The 16,139-nt window shown below is 41.6% G+C and overlaps 1 protein-coding gene across 2 annotated transcripts in view; it reads right to left on the bottom strand.

Annotated features, from left to right (window-relative positions):
- Positions 1-11,416, bottom strand: part of KLHL29 (kelch like family member 29) — a 405,364-nt gene extending 393,948 nt beyond the window's left edge. For both annotated transcript variants that reach the window (XM_056343947.1, XM_056343948.1), the window contains exon 1: positions 11,163-11,416. The gene's annotated coding sequence lies outside the window, so the exon portion shown is untranslated. The remainder of the gene's footprint in view (positions 1-11,162) is intronic.
- Positions 11,417-16,139: the final 4,723 nt, after the last annotated feature.

Below are 16,139 nucleotides of genomic sequence, written 5' to 3'. Positions count from 1 at the left end.
AAAAACCCTTCAAAAATATATCAAAGTGTACTTCATTCTTAAGATGCTCAATAATTGTGGGTGGTGCTTTCATTAATCACAAACAAAATTAATCTAATAAAAAACCAAAACAACAAACAACTGAAGGCTTACGATGCAGTGACAGAAGAGGTAATTCAGCAACTTGGGGGCAGAGTGCATGTGCAGCTACTTTGAGAATATATATGTATTACACAAATAAATAAAATAGACTACTTTGACAGCACAGCCAAACCCAAAAAGGAGAGCCACCAGGCAGATTAGACTATGGAAGCCTGGCCCTAACACTGCCAAAAGAAGCTGCAGTTGCACACAGAACTGAAGTTGACCCCACATAGTTTCTAGGGATTTTTTTTTTTTTTGTGCAACAGCAAAGCTTCAGAAATGCAGCTAAAGAACAAAATACTTGCGTCACATGAAGGAAAGTGGAAGAACTCTGCTGTTTACCCAAGTTCCCTCGGAAGCCTTTGTGCCTCCACTTCACATGGGATATGGCATTTTCTCTGTTTATCTGGATGACTAAAAATTTGCTTCCAGCCTCCACAGTACAATTTACAGTTAATTGTTGCTTTATGCCAAAAATATTTGTGAGTTTGATCTACACATGGAATATGAAGCATTTCTGTCTTTTTAAAGATGTTTCTGGGCAACAAAACTTTGCTTTTGAAGTTGTTCTCGGATATAAACAATAGTATGATTTAACATTCACTCTCTCCTTCTCTACTCTCAGAAGGAAAAACCAAACTGCCAAAACAGCTCTCATTTATTTGAAATTTGCCCTTTATACAAGTAATGCACCCCTGTTCTGTATAGAGCTCCGTCCCTCTCTAGTGGCAGCCAGGTCACATACCAATTGGTAAACCTGCACCAGGCTTGAGCTAAAAACCATCTGTTTAACTTTTAAAATTTCTGATCTTTGTGTAAAGATTCAAAGATCCCCCATTTATTCCTCTTTGCCAACAGCCCACACAGAGATAGAGTTACAATTTTCTCTGAAAGCAGAGTCAGGGTTTCACAAAGCAATGTTGTCACTTGCTGCTGTACTGTATAAACTCTATCACCACTTCACAATCATTCCTGAAAGCATCTCTAGACATTATGCTGATTGCAGCTACAGTGAAACATATTTCTCTTATGCAATTGAGCAAGCCACGATTAAAGTGGTGTATTTGTGCTTGTAATAGCTATACACACAATGCCTGTGCCCCTAAATTGTTGCCCAAAATTAGAAGTAACAGTCTATCTAGGTAAAATTAGTAATGACATTTGTTGGATCTCATCTTGATCGTTAGTCTTTCTTCAAAAGCAGCTTCGCTGTTCAAATAGCAATTACAGGTGTAAATTACACTATTCCACCCCCTTCAAGCAAATATGTAAGATATATATAGTTTATAAAAATAAAGTTTATGCTATTATGCCTGAAAAGCATAAAGAACACTTTGTTTTGGGTTTTTTTGTCTTTAAATTTACTAATCAAGAAGGGCCAGGGCTATACAGTTCTGATGTGAATTTAACAACAATCTTTATATAAAAATAAGAGGTTTATACTGTTTTATTTTTGTACTATTTGTTTTTTAGGGTAAAACCATCCTCTTAAAATGAGAAATGGCTATAGTAAAATCAAGTAGGTTACAAGGTCTAACTCAAAACCAAGAACTGGTATGCTCCAATTTGATAAAATCATATTTAGACAGGGGAGGACTATATAACCTGCTGTCATATGCAGCATCATTTAAAAAAATTCCTTGAGGAAATCTGAGCCTGTTCACACCTTCCTAAAGATGAATAACTGCATGAGTAACGATGTAGCCCAAAAACTGGAGGAAGGAAATGGTTAACCATGACTTTCACAGCAAAAGTCTAACCAGGCTTCAGATGAAAGGTATAGAGGTACTTAACACCCTGATTAACCATCACCTCAAGCAGTAGATGCCTTGGCTCATACTGCACCTGCATTTCCATCATAAATAGTTTAAGCTTCTCAACCTCACCCATACGGGTGTCATTCTTGATCTCCAGCCCAGACCACCTTAACTCTGTCATCTGAGCACTGCAGCTGCATGAAGTTCTTTGAATAAAGAAGCCAGCACAGCACACAGTTTTGCATTTTGGCTTTTTGTTTTACTTGTACTATTCTTGAAATATAAAACTTCAGTAACTTAGCTGTTGCAACAGCAAGATTTCTTCAAGAACAATTTTTAGATGGCTTGAAGGATGCTGCTGTGAACTGTTCAAGTGTAATATTGAAACAGTGAGATTAAGGAAAACTTGCTGCAATTTCTCTTTTAGTAAGAGCATCCCCTACACACACACATACAAATGGGCTTTCAAATTTTTTTATGTGAGACAGAAGAAAAACAAACAAACCAAAATAAGAGTATTACAGCAGCAAGCGAACCACAATTGTCCCCTTCATCTTCGGCTGCATTTCTGTATCTCTGTACCACTTTAAAAATCAGTCCTGTAATTTAAAGGCTTCAGGCAAGCCTTTTTGTTTCCTTAATTCCTCTACCTTTTCTATATATTTTTCCTCCTATAAATAACAACTCAAATATCAGACACAACTTCCCATTGCCATTTAGTTTAGAGAGATAAGGGTGCGATGTTGCAGAACTATAACTGCCCAGAAGTTTAATCATGAAATTACACATTTCTCTTCCAAAAAGAAAAATGTACTAGAAAATAGGTTTTACTTTGGAGATTTGATATCTTAAAGAACAGGCAGAACACTTATCTAATATTTTCAGGGTACCAAAAGTAACTTTATTTAACTCCACACGTTTGGGCCAAGGACAAATTTGGCCCATTTTATATAAGACAGAACTGTGAGGGGAAGAAGAAAAAAGTATTGAAGCACCTGGACCACACAAACCAGAAACCAGAAAGTATGCCTACTCCTCAGCCAGCTGCCCCACTCTTTTTGCAGTCACTGTCATCTATGGAGATCTGCAGACTTCCTTTGACCTTAAGACAGTCACAGTTGAATTTCACAAGTGATTTGTTCCTCGGGGTACAGAAGAACTGCGCAACATCAGATACGTATTGCAACATGAGAGTTCCGCAGGTGTTAACTAGATCAGGATTTAGTCCACAGTTCAGCAACTCCTGTGACAATTCACACTTTGAGATCAACTGAGAGGTTCCCCAGAAGGTCCCATGCAGCCATATTCCATAGTCTTATGTGCTATAGGCAGCTTTTAATCAAATCTCATTACATTTTTTTGCAGTATCAAAGCTTAGATTTCAGAAATCCAAAAGGTCGGGTTTACTTTCAGACTTGTACAAAGACAATAAAGAAGAAAATGTTGGCCCAGACAGCTAAAGCCTCAATACTTCTGAAATTGAGATTGGGCATTCAATCCAGCCTGCAGAAAACCCAGACTAGCATCAGTGTAAATGAGATAAAAGCTAACTCACAGAAGATCAAATCCAACTTTCATTTATGTCTATGCAACATTGATTTCTGTTAACTACATGCACGTAACCAAGAGCAACATTTGATCTGAAGCATAGTACCTTGATGTCCAGCTATTGTAAAACAGAAGCAAAAAGGTAGCTACAAACATTTGACTGATGTTGCCTGCAAGCAAGGCACTGCAGAAAGCTGTACCAGCAGTTCATATTGACAGAATTAAGATGGGACATAGCAAACCTCGCTATTAGAAGTAATTGCACAAATATTTGGAGTAGTCTTTTTAAAAAAAAAAAAGAAAACAACAAACATGACATGGGGGAAAGGCAACATAAAGCCACAGACCAAGAAATAAGCTACCACATGCAAATACATGCGAGCTTCTCCCAGGTTAATTCTCCTCTTAATGGAATATTGATTGGTATGCTCAATGTTTAGAAATGTGAAATAATGTGGGGAAGAGAAGGAAGGGAAGACACACTCAGAACAGCGAGTTCTGTTTAATATATCCTTTCCTCATACAATCAGCAAAAAATAGCATAATAAAGAGGGCAGTGCAGTATATTTAACATTTTACTTTGCATTTTATTAGCAAATTTGTCAGAGATGACCTGGAAGTGTTAATTGCACATTTTTTCACTCTTTTCCTAAAGAAACAAAGTACATAATTTTTCATAACCTCTCACCACACAATACCCTTACTGTACCTGGTATTTCTATTCTGAATAGGCCTGACTAAAGCATCTGTGGTACTATCTAGGCTTTTCAGATGTAATCTATCACACTGTTTATGAAATTGCAGGGGAACCCACTGTTTGGAAGGAAAAGCAGGGAAGTCCAGTCATGGTGGAAAACATCTGGATAAGCTTTGTTACATCTACTCCTAAGTGAAAAGGGAGGATGAGGAAGAAAAAAGTTCCATCTTTGAAGCAGTTACATATATAAACCTCCCATTTCTTAAAGAGAAATCTTAAAATATAACCAGTGCCATACAATCAAGCAGCCATTTATTCCTACCTGCCAGAAATGGCTGCCTGTTCCAGGGACTACCACTACCTGTACAGTTTTAGAGAAAAAAGAGTTTCTTCTGTCCTTTTCTTTCTGTCATTCAGAGTCCTTCTGAGATACCCCTTATAGCCTCCAAAACAATTTACTGAAACAAGTCATTCAAAGTAGAGCAGAAGGGGGGGGGGGGGGGGGGGAAGGCCAAACCAGAAGAACCAACTACCATTGCCTTCAGAGTTCCTAGCCTTGATACTCTCAGCAACAACAGCATCACATCTCAGCTCAACATCTCTGCTGACCCATCCCGCTACCAGTAGCTTGCTATACTTCAGCATATGGGCACCATCAAGGAGCTGTTTCCATTTATAGGTTGATGCAGTTAAGTTTGTTCATACGTTTTACATATATGTATATTTTTATGCTCTGTCCTTCATTCCAAAACACAAGAAGCTTCACTCAGAATTAGCAACTTCTCCCTACCCTTCCTAAACTTTATGAAGGGGTAAAGAGTAAGCTCAAAAAGATGTTGCTTAAGTTAAGTTATTCTGTAGCATCTCATACAGTTTCAAAAGTATCTTCCAGACAGATATATATACTTGACAACATTTTGTAACGTGAAGTGTTCCAATTTGGCATTGTTCCACTCTTGGCATGCAAGAGACAATAAAAGTCAAAAGAAAGTTAAAAATTAAATTTTTGAAGTACACAATATGTTAGGAATCATTTAATGAATTCAGGTGCCTACAAGTCAACCAGAATTTGCAATATATATATTTTTTCCAAATCACAGGCAAACACAGCTGCATCTACTTTAAGCTACTCCATATCACATGATTATGATGAAGATCTTTCTGAATTCTTTTTCCTCTCTTCTTTTGATCTGGAGTTTACCTGTGGCTGGAAAAACTAACACCATTTAAATTCTTTTCCCTCTAAGGAAAACAGCATGTTTAAGCCTCAGACTGAGAAGAGTAACTTTCTTTGGGTAGTTACAGCACGCTGCAGTCTGCAAATCCATCAGCATTGTTTCTGCAGTCCAAAAACCAAGATTCTACAACAAGGTCTGACAAAGCAGAACTGATCAGAATTAACTGATTTAAATATTAATTATTCATCAGCACAGACTTCAAGAAGAGTCTGAAGCAAAAGCTCTTAAAGCACACTTTAAACGCAGTATTTCTACTAACTGCATTACCACGTAGATCATGGTTGTGGGGTGGGTTCTTTTGTTGTTGTTTAAAAAACGTGGAGACTGATAATGAGCATCTCTCTCAAAGTTCAAAGTTATCAAGAGATGCATGAATGAAGTCCAGCTCAACAAATTAGGCACATCTTGAGTTTATGAGACCTGTTGCAGGACACTCTTATTGCTTCAGATACCTCTGTATGAATGTGAGGGATTCTTCACAGAATCTCTCAACTACATTGACAGTCCATTGAACTACCACACACACACCCCTAACAGTTTTTAGTTAACAGCAATGTTGCAGAGGGCTTGCATCAGTGGCAGATTTTCTTGGAAACTATTGCACAGAAAAAATTCCAAAACACGTCCTTAGAAATAATCTGGTCTTCTCAATCAAATTGCACATTACCTGTATTTATGTAGAGTTTAGTCTTAAAACTAAAGACAAACCCAAGAACTGTACATTCATGTCTTCCAGTATGCCAAGCCAAACCTGAAGAGAAGCCCTAGCACCCGTATCATGTCATACAGCATATTGTAATGGATGGCAGGGAATTGAAAACAAAAACAGAAAGTGCTACGAAAGAAACACTTTTTCATTTTAAAGTAAGTCTGTCTTTGTAGTTCAAGCAGACTGCTTCAGTGAATCACTATTACTACTGCAAGCCAGCACCATGAATTACCTGAAGCTTAAGACGACTAAAAAGAGTGTGTTTTTCTGATTTTGATGCCAATTATAGCAAAAATACAAGTTGAGGATATTTGAAAACCTAGAGCTAAGCACCACAGATGAAAAAAGCAGCACAAAAATTAAGGAAAATGGTCCCATGTTTCAGACATTCTAATCCACAACATAAAATTATTTATGGAAGAATGTGACTAGGAATTCCATTACTGTCATTTATCAGATGGTCAAGACAGCACAGAGGTAACCGGCTACATAACAACAGCATCAGGAAGGCTTCTGGGGGCATCTCTTGTCCCAGGTCTGCCCAGTTCTGGTTTAACCGTAACAGGTAAGCAGCGCATATTCACACCCTGTGACATGCGTAGATTTTTAAGAAATCTGACAGAAAGGCACTCCTATAAGAGATTTCTAATCTATTTCCTTTTAATCTCTTTCTTTATAGCTGAGGAAGAGTTCTTTGTACTTTTGGTAACAAAAGAAACGTAACAGTGACAGCAGCATGTCAAAGCTGTTTACGTTTCATACAGCCTCACACTTGGAGTTGCTGTTGGCACATTACTTCTTGAGGAGACAGTCTTCAGCTTTCGCATAGGAGCTCCATCTTCCTACAAGTAACTTTATAAAACAGTTAACTGCATAAAGGGATGCTAAAACCCTTTCCCACAACAGGCAAGCTAACAGAAAACCAGAAGGGAAATTTAAAAAAAAAAAGTGACAAAGGGTTAATACATGGTATCAAGTACCCGCAAGTATCTTTAAAGGAACGTTACCCCATGTATGTTTATGGGCTTTAGGAAATGGGTATTTATACAGTATTTCTTCTGTCAAGAGATGAGTACATTAAGAAAGTGATTAAATACACAAATAAATCACAGAATCTAATGACACTATCTCATATTTAAGGTTACTGAGTCAGCACGCTGCAAGGCCAAATATTACAAAATGGAAGATCTGGAGGGTGAAAAAAAGCTGAAGGACCAAAATAAGTCACTAACCCATGCTGAGAATTTTAGCTAGCTAAAAGTCTCAATTACAGCACAAAGAATTAATGATCTGAAAATGATGTAGACCTCTGTGGTGCACTATGAAGTTGATGCTCTGCAAACAGCAGCTTCAGGATCAGGCCTTCAGGTGTCTGGGCTCCCCTGGGTCCGTAGCCTATGGCAGCACATCAGTGTAGTTAGTAGACAAGTCACTGCAGGAACTTGAGTAATGCTATGCTCAACCTAAAGTTAAAGAAGGAATGCTAAAAAAATGAAAGTATTAGACAGACACCAAAACTTAGAAGTACATTAAAAAAATCTCCAGATCACTTTTAAGATTCCAAAAATAAATGCCACATCAGGGATCTAATGGAAGGGACAGGGGTTAAACATGAGAGGACAGACTGAAATTTTTCTCTCCGTTTACAGATCCAGGAGTACTTTCCCTTACCACCACTAAAGCTGCACTAAGTTTCCACCACAGCACACAGAGGCTCTACACAGAGAAAGAGGGAAGGAAAAAGAAAAGGAAAAAAAAGATTCTGCCTCCCATCATTTATTTTTTTTCCCCTGTGCTTTGGAAGAACTGGATCTATTGGTTTTCAGAACCAAATTAAAAGGTCAGGAAAACAAGTAGGTATGGACAAGACTGAATTGCAGGTGAGCATGGAGAAGCAGAGAAACAGCATTGGGAGGAGCACCAACAACTGCAAATAGTTAAGGCCCTGATTCTAGTAGTCCTTAGTGCAGTGCTGAACTGGAGCAACTCAAAAGGAAACAATGGATCAGAACTTGGGAGAAGGATGCACAGGAGCGAAGCACGATTGCTGGTGAGATGAGCACAGCAAACCTGGGTATAATGCATTCTCCTCACAAACAGGCACTAAAAGCAATAGCACCAGATACGGTGCACAGTAACTCAAAAATTGTATTTAATTTCTAGATCTGTGTCTTTCTCTCCCTTCATTGAGAGGCTTTCTATTCAACATACACACTATATGCTTTTTATTATTGTTTGAAGAGCAGCAACCCTGGCAGCATGCTCATCTAGAAGAAGAGACAAAACAGAGGTGGTTACTTTCTTCCCTCAAGATTTCTGCTTCAGAAACAGATGAACAAGAAAGGGTTTGCTCCTGCACACTACCACTTTTTGTTTCGTTTCAGCAAGACTTTGACAAAATCTAATTCTCTATGCCATGTATCTAATATATTGGGTACTTGAAGTACGACCATCACTTATTAGAAATGTAATTAAAAAGTGACAAAACTAGATTCCCCTTCCTCAACATGCAGATGAAAACCAGTAACCCTGCCTCTATTTGTAACCATGACAACTATAGAATATTTTATTTCAGTAATATAATTCACACCGAACATTTGCTCATAGGTTTTGTTGTTAAGGGAAAGGTTGACACACTGCGCACGCATTTCATAAGCTACTGGAGACAACAAATACCGGAAAGTCTGGCAGTTTTCAAGTCCGAGAACCCAGTATGTATTTCAGAGCTCATTTAAGACCCTCTACAGGAAGCTAAATGAAAATGAACAAAAAAAAAAAACCAAAACACCCAAACTGTTACTGGGCATTACTTGCAAGACAACTACTCGCTATGACTGGATGTTTTTTGACTTTTAAATAAACCACAATGCACTCTCATATTTTAGAAGAGGTAGAACTCAAACCCTGAACTTTGATTTTCTATTAAAATACCATAGGCATGATTCAGTTTCTATTATGAAACATCAAAATGGATGTTATGGGAAAAGGTATCTATATGAAACAAGGCAATGAAAGACTTAGTTTACATATGCTGGCTAAGTATCAGTCTTCATGGGTCACTGAGTTATTTGCATCTCTCTCATATTTCATCTTAAATTGAAGACAAGTTCCATAAACACACATAATAAGGACAGGTTATGAGAACAACAAAAAAGAAAACCTTGTACATTGTTCAGAGAAGATTAAACAATCTCCTGAGCATAACTGAAGTTTGACTCATATAAATGTCAGTGTAAAATATGGCTTTACTTTATTTTTTCCCCCCATGTGGAAAAAAAATAAAGCCATTAGCAGTTTAAACCAAAATACAACAATAACAAAAAGAAAAGACACACTGTTGCTCTGTTTCAGAGGAAAAAAAAAAAAAAAGCACTTGCTGGAATACTATTCCTTCTCTCACATAGGTCATCATATCTATCAAGGAGGATTTAAAGTTTCAGCAGATTGCTAATTATAAGAGACAGTAATACTGTTCTCTGCAGTCACCTTAAAACTACAGTAGTTTGCTTTTTTAAGTCCCTCAAAATTGACCTCAAAAGGACAGGCTGATAAACATGTTTAAATCAGTGCAAGAGACTCACACATGCCTACACATACACACAGACACACACTTGCCGAGTTGTTTTAAGGAATATCAGGAAGAAAAGTTTCTTCATTTATCAGAAAAACACTCTACATAATCTTCCGTTAAAACAAAAAATAAGCCTGCAGCAAACATGCATGCCTCTTTCCTTCATTGATGGAAAAGTGATTAAATCCTCCTTAATCTAGTTACCAGAACGCTGTTATTTTTTTCCGAACAGTTTTCACATACAATAAACAAAAGATAAGCAACCAACTACATAACCAGGGCTCCATAATTTTTGGTGGTATTGGGGAGATAAATCCATTTCTAGCGTTCTAGGAATGTTTTCAGTTTAATAAATGAAGCCAGAGGGAGGGGAAATAATCTGAGAGACTATGCGTACACACTATTTATGAAATGTATGAAAAACAATACCATCCATCCCTAGAACTCCATTCCTCCAGACCTTTCTCCACCCTCCAGGGAGGCAAAGGAACCTGGACCCAAAATCCCGGGAACGACGGACATGCATCCTCACATGACAAGGGCAGCTAGTCACATCCACTCAATGTCAAAGGGAAAAAAAAAAAAAAAAAAAAAAGTAGCTTTTCTCTCCCATCCTAAGCGAGACCCTTGAAAACAGGTACCCAGGGGATGCACCTCTGTGCTCCTACCGGCGGCAGACAGCTCTTCGGCTCAGAGAGAAGTTAAAAGAAAACAACCCAAAATAACCCCCAAGACCAACCCATCAACAGAAAACCCCAGCGGCAGCAGCCAAACAAAACCCCGCACCGGCGGGGAAATGTCACACGGCGTGGCAAGGCACGGCGTGGGAAACGTGGACCAAGTGCTTTGCTTTAAAAAAAAAAAAAAAAGCAAACGCAAACATATATATGTATATATTTAAGCAATATTGTGCCGAGAAGTTCCTCGTCCACACCACGCACGGGGAGGAAGAGTAAAAGGATGCGGGTGGGGGGGGGCTGGAAACGCATTCCAGGCACAGGGAGACGACGGGGCTGGCGAGGCGTTTGGGCAGGGAGGGCGGCAGGCTGCCCGCCCGGCTGCGCGCCGAGCCCTTCCCAGGCACTTTCGGGGGCGGCTCAGGGGGTGGGAAGGGGGGATCCACCGGGATGGCCGCCCCCCGGAGGGGTGGGGGTCCGCGGGGACACAGCCGCCCGCCGGGGCCGGGAGAAATGAGGGGGGGGGGGGGGGCGGGGGGCTGGCTCGGCCGACCCCGAGCCGCGGCGGGGAGCGGGCGAGCGCCTGAAGTTGTGGGTGCGCGGCGGGGGGCTGGGGGGTCCGGCACGGGAAAAATCCTGGAAAAAAAGAGAAAATCATCACGGTAAGGTGATTATCCGCCGGCGGCTCCGCGCGCAGCACCCCCCAGGCAGCAGGAGGCACGCAGGAAGTTTTTAATGCGGGCAGCGAGCGCAGGCGCAGGGCAGCCGCCAGCCCGGCGATGCCCGACACGGCTGGCGGCGGCGGGGAGCTCGGCGGGGGGCGCAGCCGCCGGGCCGCTTACCTCCCTCCGCGGGGGCGCAGGTGGCCCTGGGCCAGCGGCGCGGGTGCGCGGCCGCGTCCTCAGGCGGCGGGAGGATGCGCGGCGGCGGGAGGCGGCGGCTTGTGCATCGCAGCCTCCGCCGCTAACGCAGAGCCCCGCGCGGCTGCGGGCACCGGGAGCCGCGCTGGAGGCCGGGCAGGGGGGCGCGGCGCGGCGGCGGAAGCTGCTGCGGAGCCACGACCATGCTCCCGTCTGGCCGCCTTCCCCTCACCTACTGCCCGCTTTAGCCGGGGAGGGAGGCGGCCTGGGCGCCGGGGCGAGGGGCGGGCCGGCCCAATCACCGCGGCGGCGGGAGGCGGAGGAGCCCGGCCCGCCCCGCCCCGCACGCCGCGCCGGCCACGCCCCGCGGCCGCCCCCGCGGGAGGCTGCCCCGGCCCCGCCGCCGCCGCCCGGGCTCCGCGGGGCCGCCCCGCCGGGCTCCCCGGGTGCGGGCGCGGGTGTGGGGGCGGCACCTCCGCCCGCCGCGGCCCCGCAGCGCGCCGCTGTGCGCCGAGCGCTCCCCCTGTGTGCGTGGCAAGGACGTGCGGGGGGGACCGCGTTTCCCGAAAGGTCACCGGTCCCCCGGCGGTCCGCAAAAGTAGCCGGTAGTTGAAATAGCACCCCGCTCCACTGAACCGTCGCTCTCCGGGGCGTGATCCAAAGCCTCTGGAAGTCCGCGGGAGCGTTTGAATAGGTCGGTACGATTCTCTCCCGACACCACTTTTTTTTAATTTATTTATCTATCTATCTATCTATTTATTTATTTATTTATTTATTTATTTATTTATCACTACCCATCGTGCTCGGAGTCACTACAGCTTTTACACGTGGAAATCTGCATCTGTCTCTCCGTTCCGTGTAATCTTCTGTCTGTGCGGGCTGCTCTGTGGAGATTCTTCCGATGCGCACGCAAGCCGCATATGCCGTAGTTTCAAACATAGAACACTTTGTCTTTGCTGTTTCCTGTAAGCACAAAACCAAGCTTAATCCAACCCTTTCCCCCTTACTTTGCCGGTTAAAAACGCATCGTGGAGCGATGTCGGCTGTAACGTGGTGGAGGCGAGGCGGTGGTGCCAGGCGGGAGCTGGGCGAAGGGGAGGGAAGGGAGGGAAGCGCCGGACTCGCAGGAATAGGCAAATGCAGGTTTTTATTCCGAAAGGGACACAGGCTGCCCGATGCCTGGGAGCAAGCAGGGTGCAGCGTTAAAAGGGCAATTTAATTTTCTCTCTTCCCAACCTCACAAACAAATGAAAATACATTTTGCAGTGGACTAAAACATTTCTCAAACCCAGCCATCATCATTAATATTAGAATGCTTTTAGCAGAATATGGCCTCGGTCTGAAACAGGAAGGCTCCGTACATTTTTGTTGTTAATTTATCGTGGATTAACATTGAAACCTCCAGCCCTGTACATCGCAGTGGAGTGTGAGGGTCAGAAGTTCAGAACTGTTTAAATCTGAATTATTTAGCAAGCGCATACAAGACACACTCTTCTGATTTCCACGCAGTCCCCCTCACCACCCCACTACCCACCACTCACCCCCCACCCCCCCGCCTTAGTTTTCTCCCTTTTAAACACAAGAGTCCCGTTTGGTGTTATTTGCCCTGGTGCGGTGTTATTTGCCCAGCATATATAGTTGACCCAGAATCCGACAAAAGCCGATGAGAAGAAATCTCAATGGGACTGTTGACCTAACAAGTAGCATGTCAGTCTCCCGGTGGCATTTGAATGTTCTCACAGCGAATGCTTCGAGACAGGAGAGAGCGTAAAGCAGAGATTCTTTGGAATCCTTAATTAGACACAGTGATTTTGGAGTACTGGCTTCTGCCGTTATCCTCTAGTGCCTAGTACTTTTTCTTGCGACCTTGAGGTTAAGGATACCAACCAGCCCTGTTTATTTTTAATAAAATCTTACAGTTATATGAGACAGTTCTAGGTTTTATTTATTTTTAGCATAAGTGCTTCCATCTTATCTGCCTCACAGGTTTATAGTCAGGATTCAGCTAATATTTGGACAGCACTTTTAAGCTATGAAGCTCTATAGGTCTATTACACTGACCATTTTCTGTGTTTCTCATTTTAGAAAGGTAGTTTTGTACTCTTTCACTTCAGGCAGACAGAGTTCAAATCTTGACCTTAGTTTTCCCTTCAAATTTTGTTAAATACCTGATTTACAAAGGCTGACATAGGGTCAGATTTTGATTTCACTTACAGGTAATGAATTTCAAAGAATTTCTTAATCCTCAGTGACTTTATTCTAGATCTAAACCGTTTTATCTCAGAATTAGAGCTACATTTTCATATTCATGAAGAATAAGCATATGATTACATTAAATATAGTGTTCTACATTAATTTTCCTGCTTTGATTTTCTATTTTAGTAACTTCAGTAATTTAAGAAGAAACTGTTCAGTTTATTAATCTTTTTGTCAATTCCTTTTTTTTTTTCCTGCTCTGTTTCTGAGAGAAAGTAATCTACAGGTGGGCTTTGTAGAGCTGGTCAGGTAGCTGAAAAATAATTTTGGGGCAACCTGCTCATGGTTCAGTGGAGTCACGGTGTGCAAGAAGTTTTTTAAAAATTAACGTTAATACCTGAGTCTGGAGAAGTTCTTCTGCGCTTGGCACGCTGTTGCTGGCACTGGGAATGATGCACTGCCATTCACATCCTTTTTCAGCTCTTGGGAAATCCTGTCCTGCCATTTACTGCATGTTTTAAGTGAGGCAAACCTATGTCCAAGTAATTGCACTGAAAATAAGGATCCTTCACATGCTAGTGAAACAAAAGATCTATTTAGAGAGAAACAAATATCCTGTGGTGAGTTTTTATTTGGATAGGTGTATGTTTTTTTTAATAGAATCTGTTACAGGGTTGTACTCGACAGGCTGAGGATTGTTTGTGAGAATCCCGATTTTGGATTAGGCAGCTGATAGCCTGCAAGACTTCGGTGGCTGGTAAAGCTTGCTCCACTGAAAGAAGAGATTTCCTCTTTTAGCAATAGATCATTATGTTACCAGGCGTGTATTAGAATGAGAATAATACAACTTCCCCTGTCTTTGCTGATCATATCAAAACTAATGGCATCTTGAATTGTCAGAGCATCAAGTCCATCTTCTGATAAAATATTAGAAGACACACAGATCTATTCATCTTCTTGGAGATTTCATTTTAGTCTGCAAAATATTTCATGGCAATGCCATTAGATTAGCTGTGGACATATTGCAGGGACCAACACAGTAATTATGTACCAGGATTTTGCAAAGGGGTTCCCGTAAATATTTCCCACTTAATGGTAAAACCTTATCTCCTAGGTTTGGACATGCTTAAGGGAGTGAAATTCTTATTTATTTTAAGGGATTTAAAACATAGTTCTTTACATTGTTACTAAAAAAAAATCTTACTTCTTGGTGCAGGTTGATCCTTTTCAAAGATAATGAAATTTCAATTCCGTAATTGTTGTATGAAATTTTTGTAAGCCATAGCTAAAGAGGAATGTCTGCTACCCAGACTTTGACTGCAAGGTTTGACTCCCATTTTCAGCTAATGAAGAACTCCTTAATTACAGATTCATAACTTGAGTACTAATGTCAATACGTTCATTTTCTGCTGTCTGAAAATAGTAATAAATATGGTAGAACATCTAGAAATTATGGTAATAGATATTTTGTAGATTTCCAGGGTTTAAGGATTCTGAAGAAGTCAGTGGAGATCAGGAAGATATCTTAGGGGTTTTTTTCAGACATGTATTTTTATTTATTTGAAGTGTAAAGACTGTTCGCCCGTACTTTTAGCATTCATCAGTACGTATCTGTTACAATTATCCTTAGTGTTTAGCAGAAAGATAATCCCCAAAGGAAGCAGGAAACAACATTTAAAGTAATTTTTAGATGTGCAGCTTGAGTTAATTGCCAAAATGTAAATTTAAGATGGATTAAAACTGCTAACCTGTGGAATTTAGTGAAAAAAACCACTGACTTGTGGTGACACACCATGGTTAATGAAATACCTCCTTCCCTGAGCAAACCTCCTCTCATTTGCTGAGTAATCAAAGCTGATCTCAGGGGTGGGAAGGCAGAGCCAGCAGCTACCTGCCACTGGGAGCCCTTTAGAAATGGATCCTCTGCTTCAAGCCTGCCAAGCCATGCACACTTCCACGTTATTTATAGGGTAGCCATCAAGGGAGGTAGCTATTCTTGTGAAACAAATCAATCCAGTCAAGAAGAGGAGTGCAAATGGTCGCTGTTTGGTTGATAACCTACAGAAAGACTAAAATTATTTTACCAAGAGGGCAGAGTTAGGTTAACAGTTGGACATCTTAATGGTCTTTTCCCACCTAAATGATTCTATGATTCTGTGAGGAAGATATGTGATCATCTCCTTAGTATCGGACCATGTTCCCATATGTTTTCACAAGAAAATTATATTCTAGCTCCCCCAACTTTATATACCCCTGATTTTCTCAGGCATTTATCTTTTTAATCTGATGACAAACTGCAGATACACGCACGGCATTGCTCTGTGGGCAATGGTTATGAAGTCATTTGCTTGGAACAGGTGAGATAAAGATTTGTGTGATTTTAGGTGTATGAGCCGAAACTTCCTTGTCCCTGACTTGTCAAGGGAATGAGAATAGTCTGATCCTCTAAGAGCGGGCAGTATATTGAGTTGATTTCTCTTAGCTATGACAGAACCATTTGCTAAAACTTCCCCCAGACAACAGAAGTAGGTTCTCCTGGAGTCGTGATTGTGATTTCTGATGGGCAGTAACAAAAGTAAGATCTATTTCACTATATTGGCAGAGTCTAGAGCTCTGTCTTGAATTATGTGAAAATCTCTAATGGTTGGGGGTAGCAGAAAAGTCAGGCTTTTGTTGGGAGTTTTTGAAAGTTTATGAAGATCCTGTTTAACAGCTTTATTTCCAGTCGCTTCTAGTCCCACTCAGTCACAGGGAAAGACATTT

This window comes from Falco biarmicus, chromosome 6 (assembly GCF_023638135.1).
Source record: "Falco biarmicus isolate bFalBia1 chromosome 6, bFalBia1.pri, whole genome shotgun sequence".
Lineage (NCBI taxonomy): Eukaryota > Metazoa > Chordata > Aves > Falconiformes > Falconidae > Falco > Falco biarmicus.
This window is presented reverse-complemented; position numbering and strand designations above follow the sequence as displayed.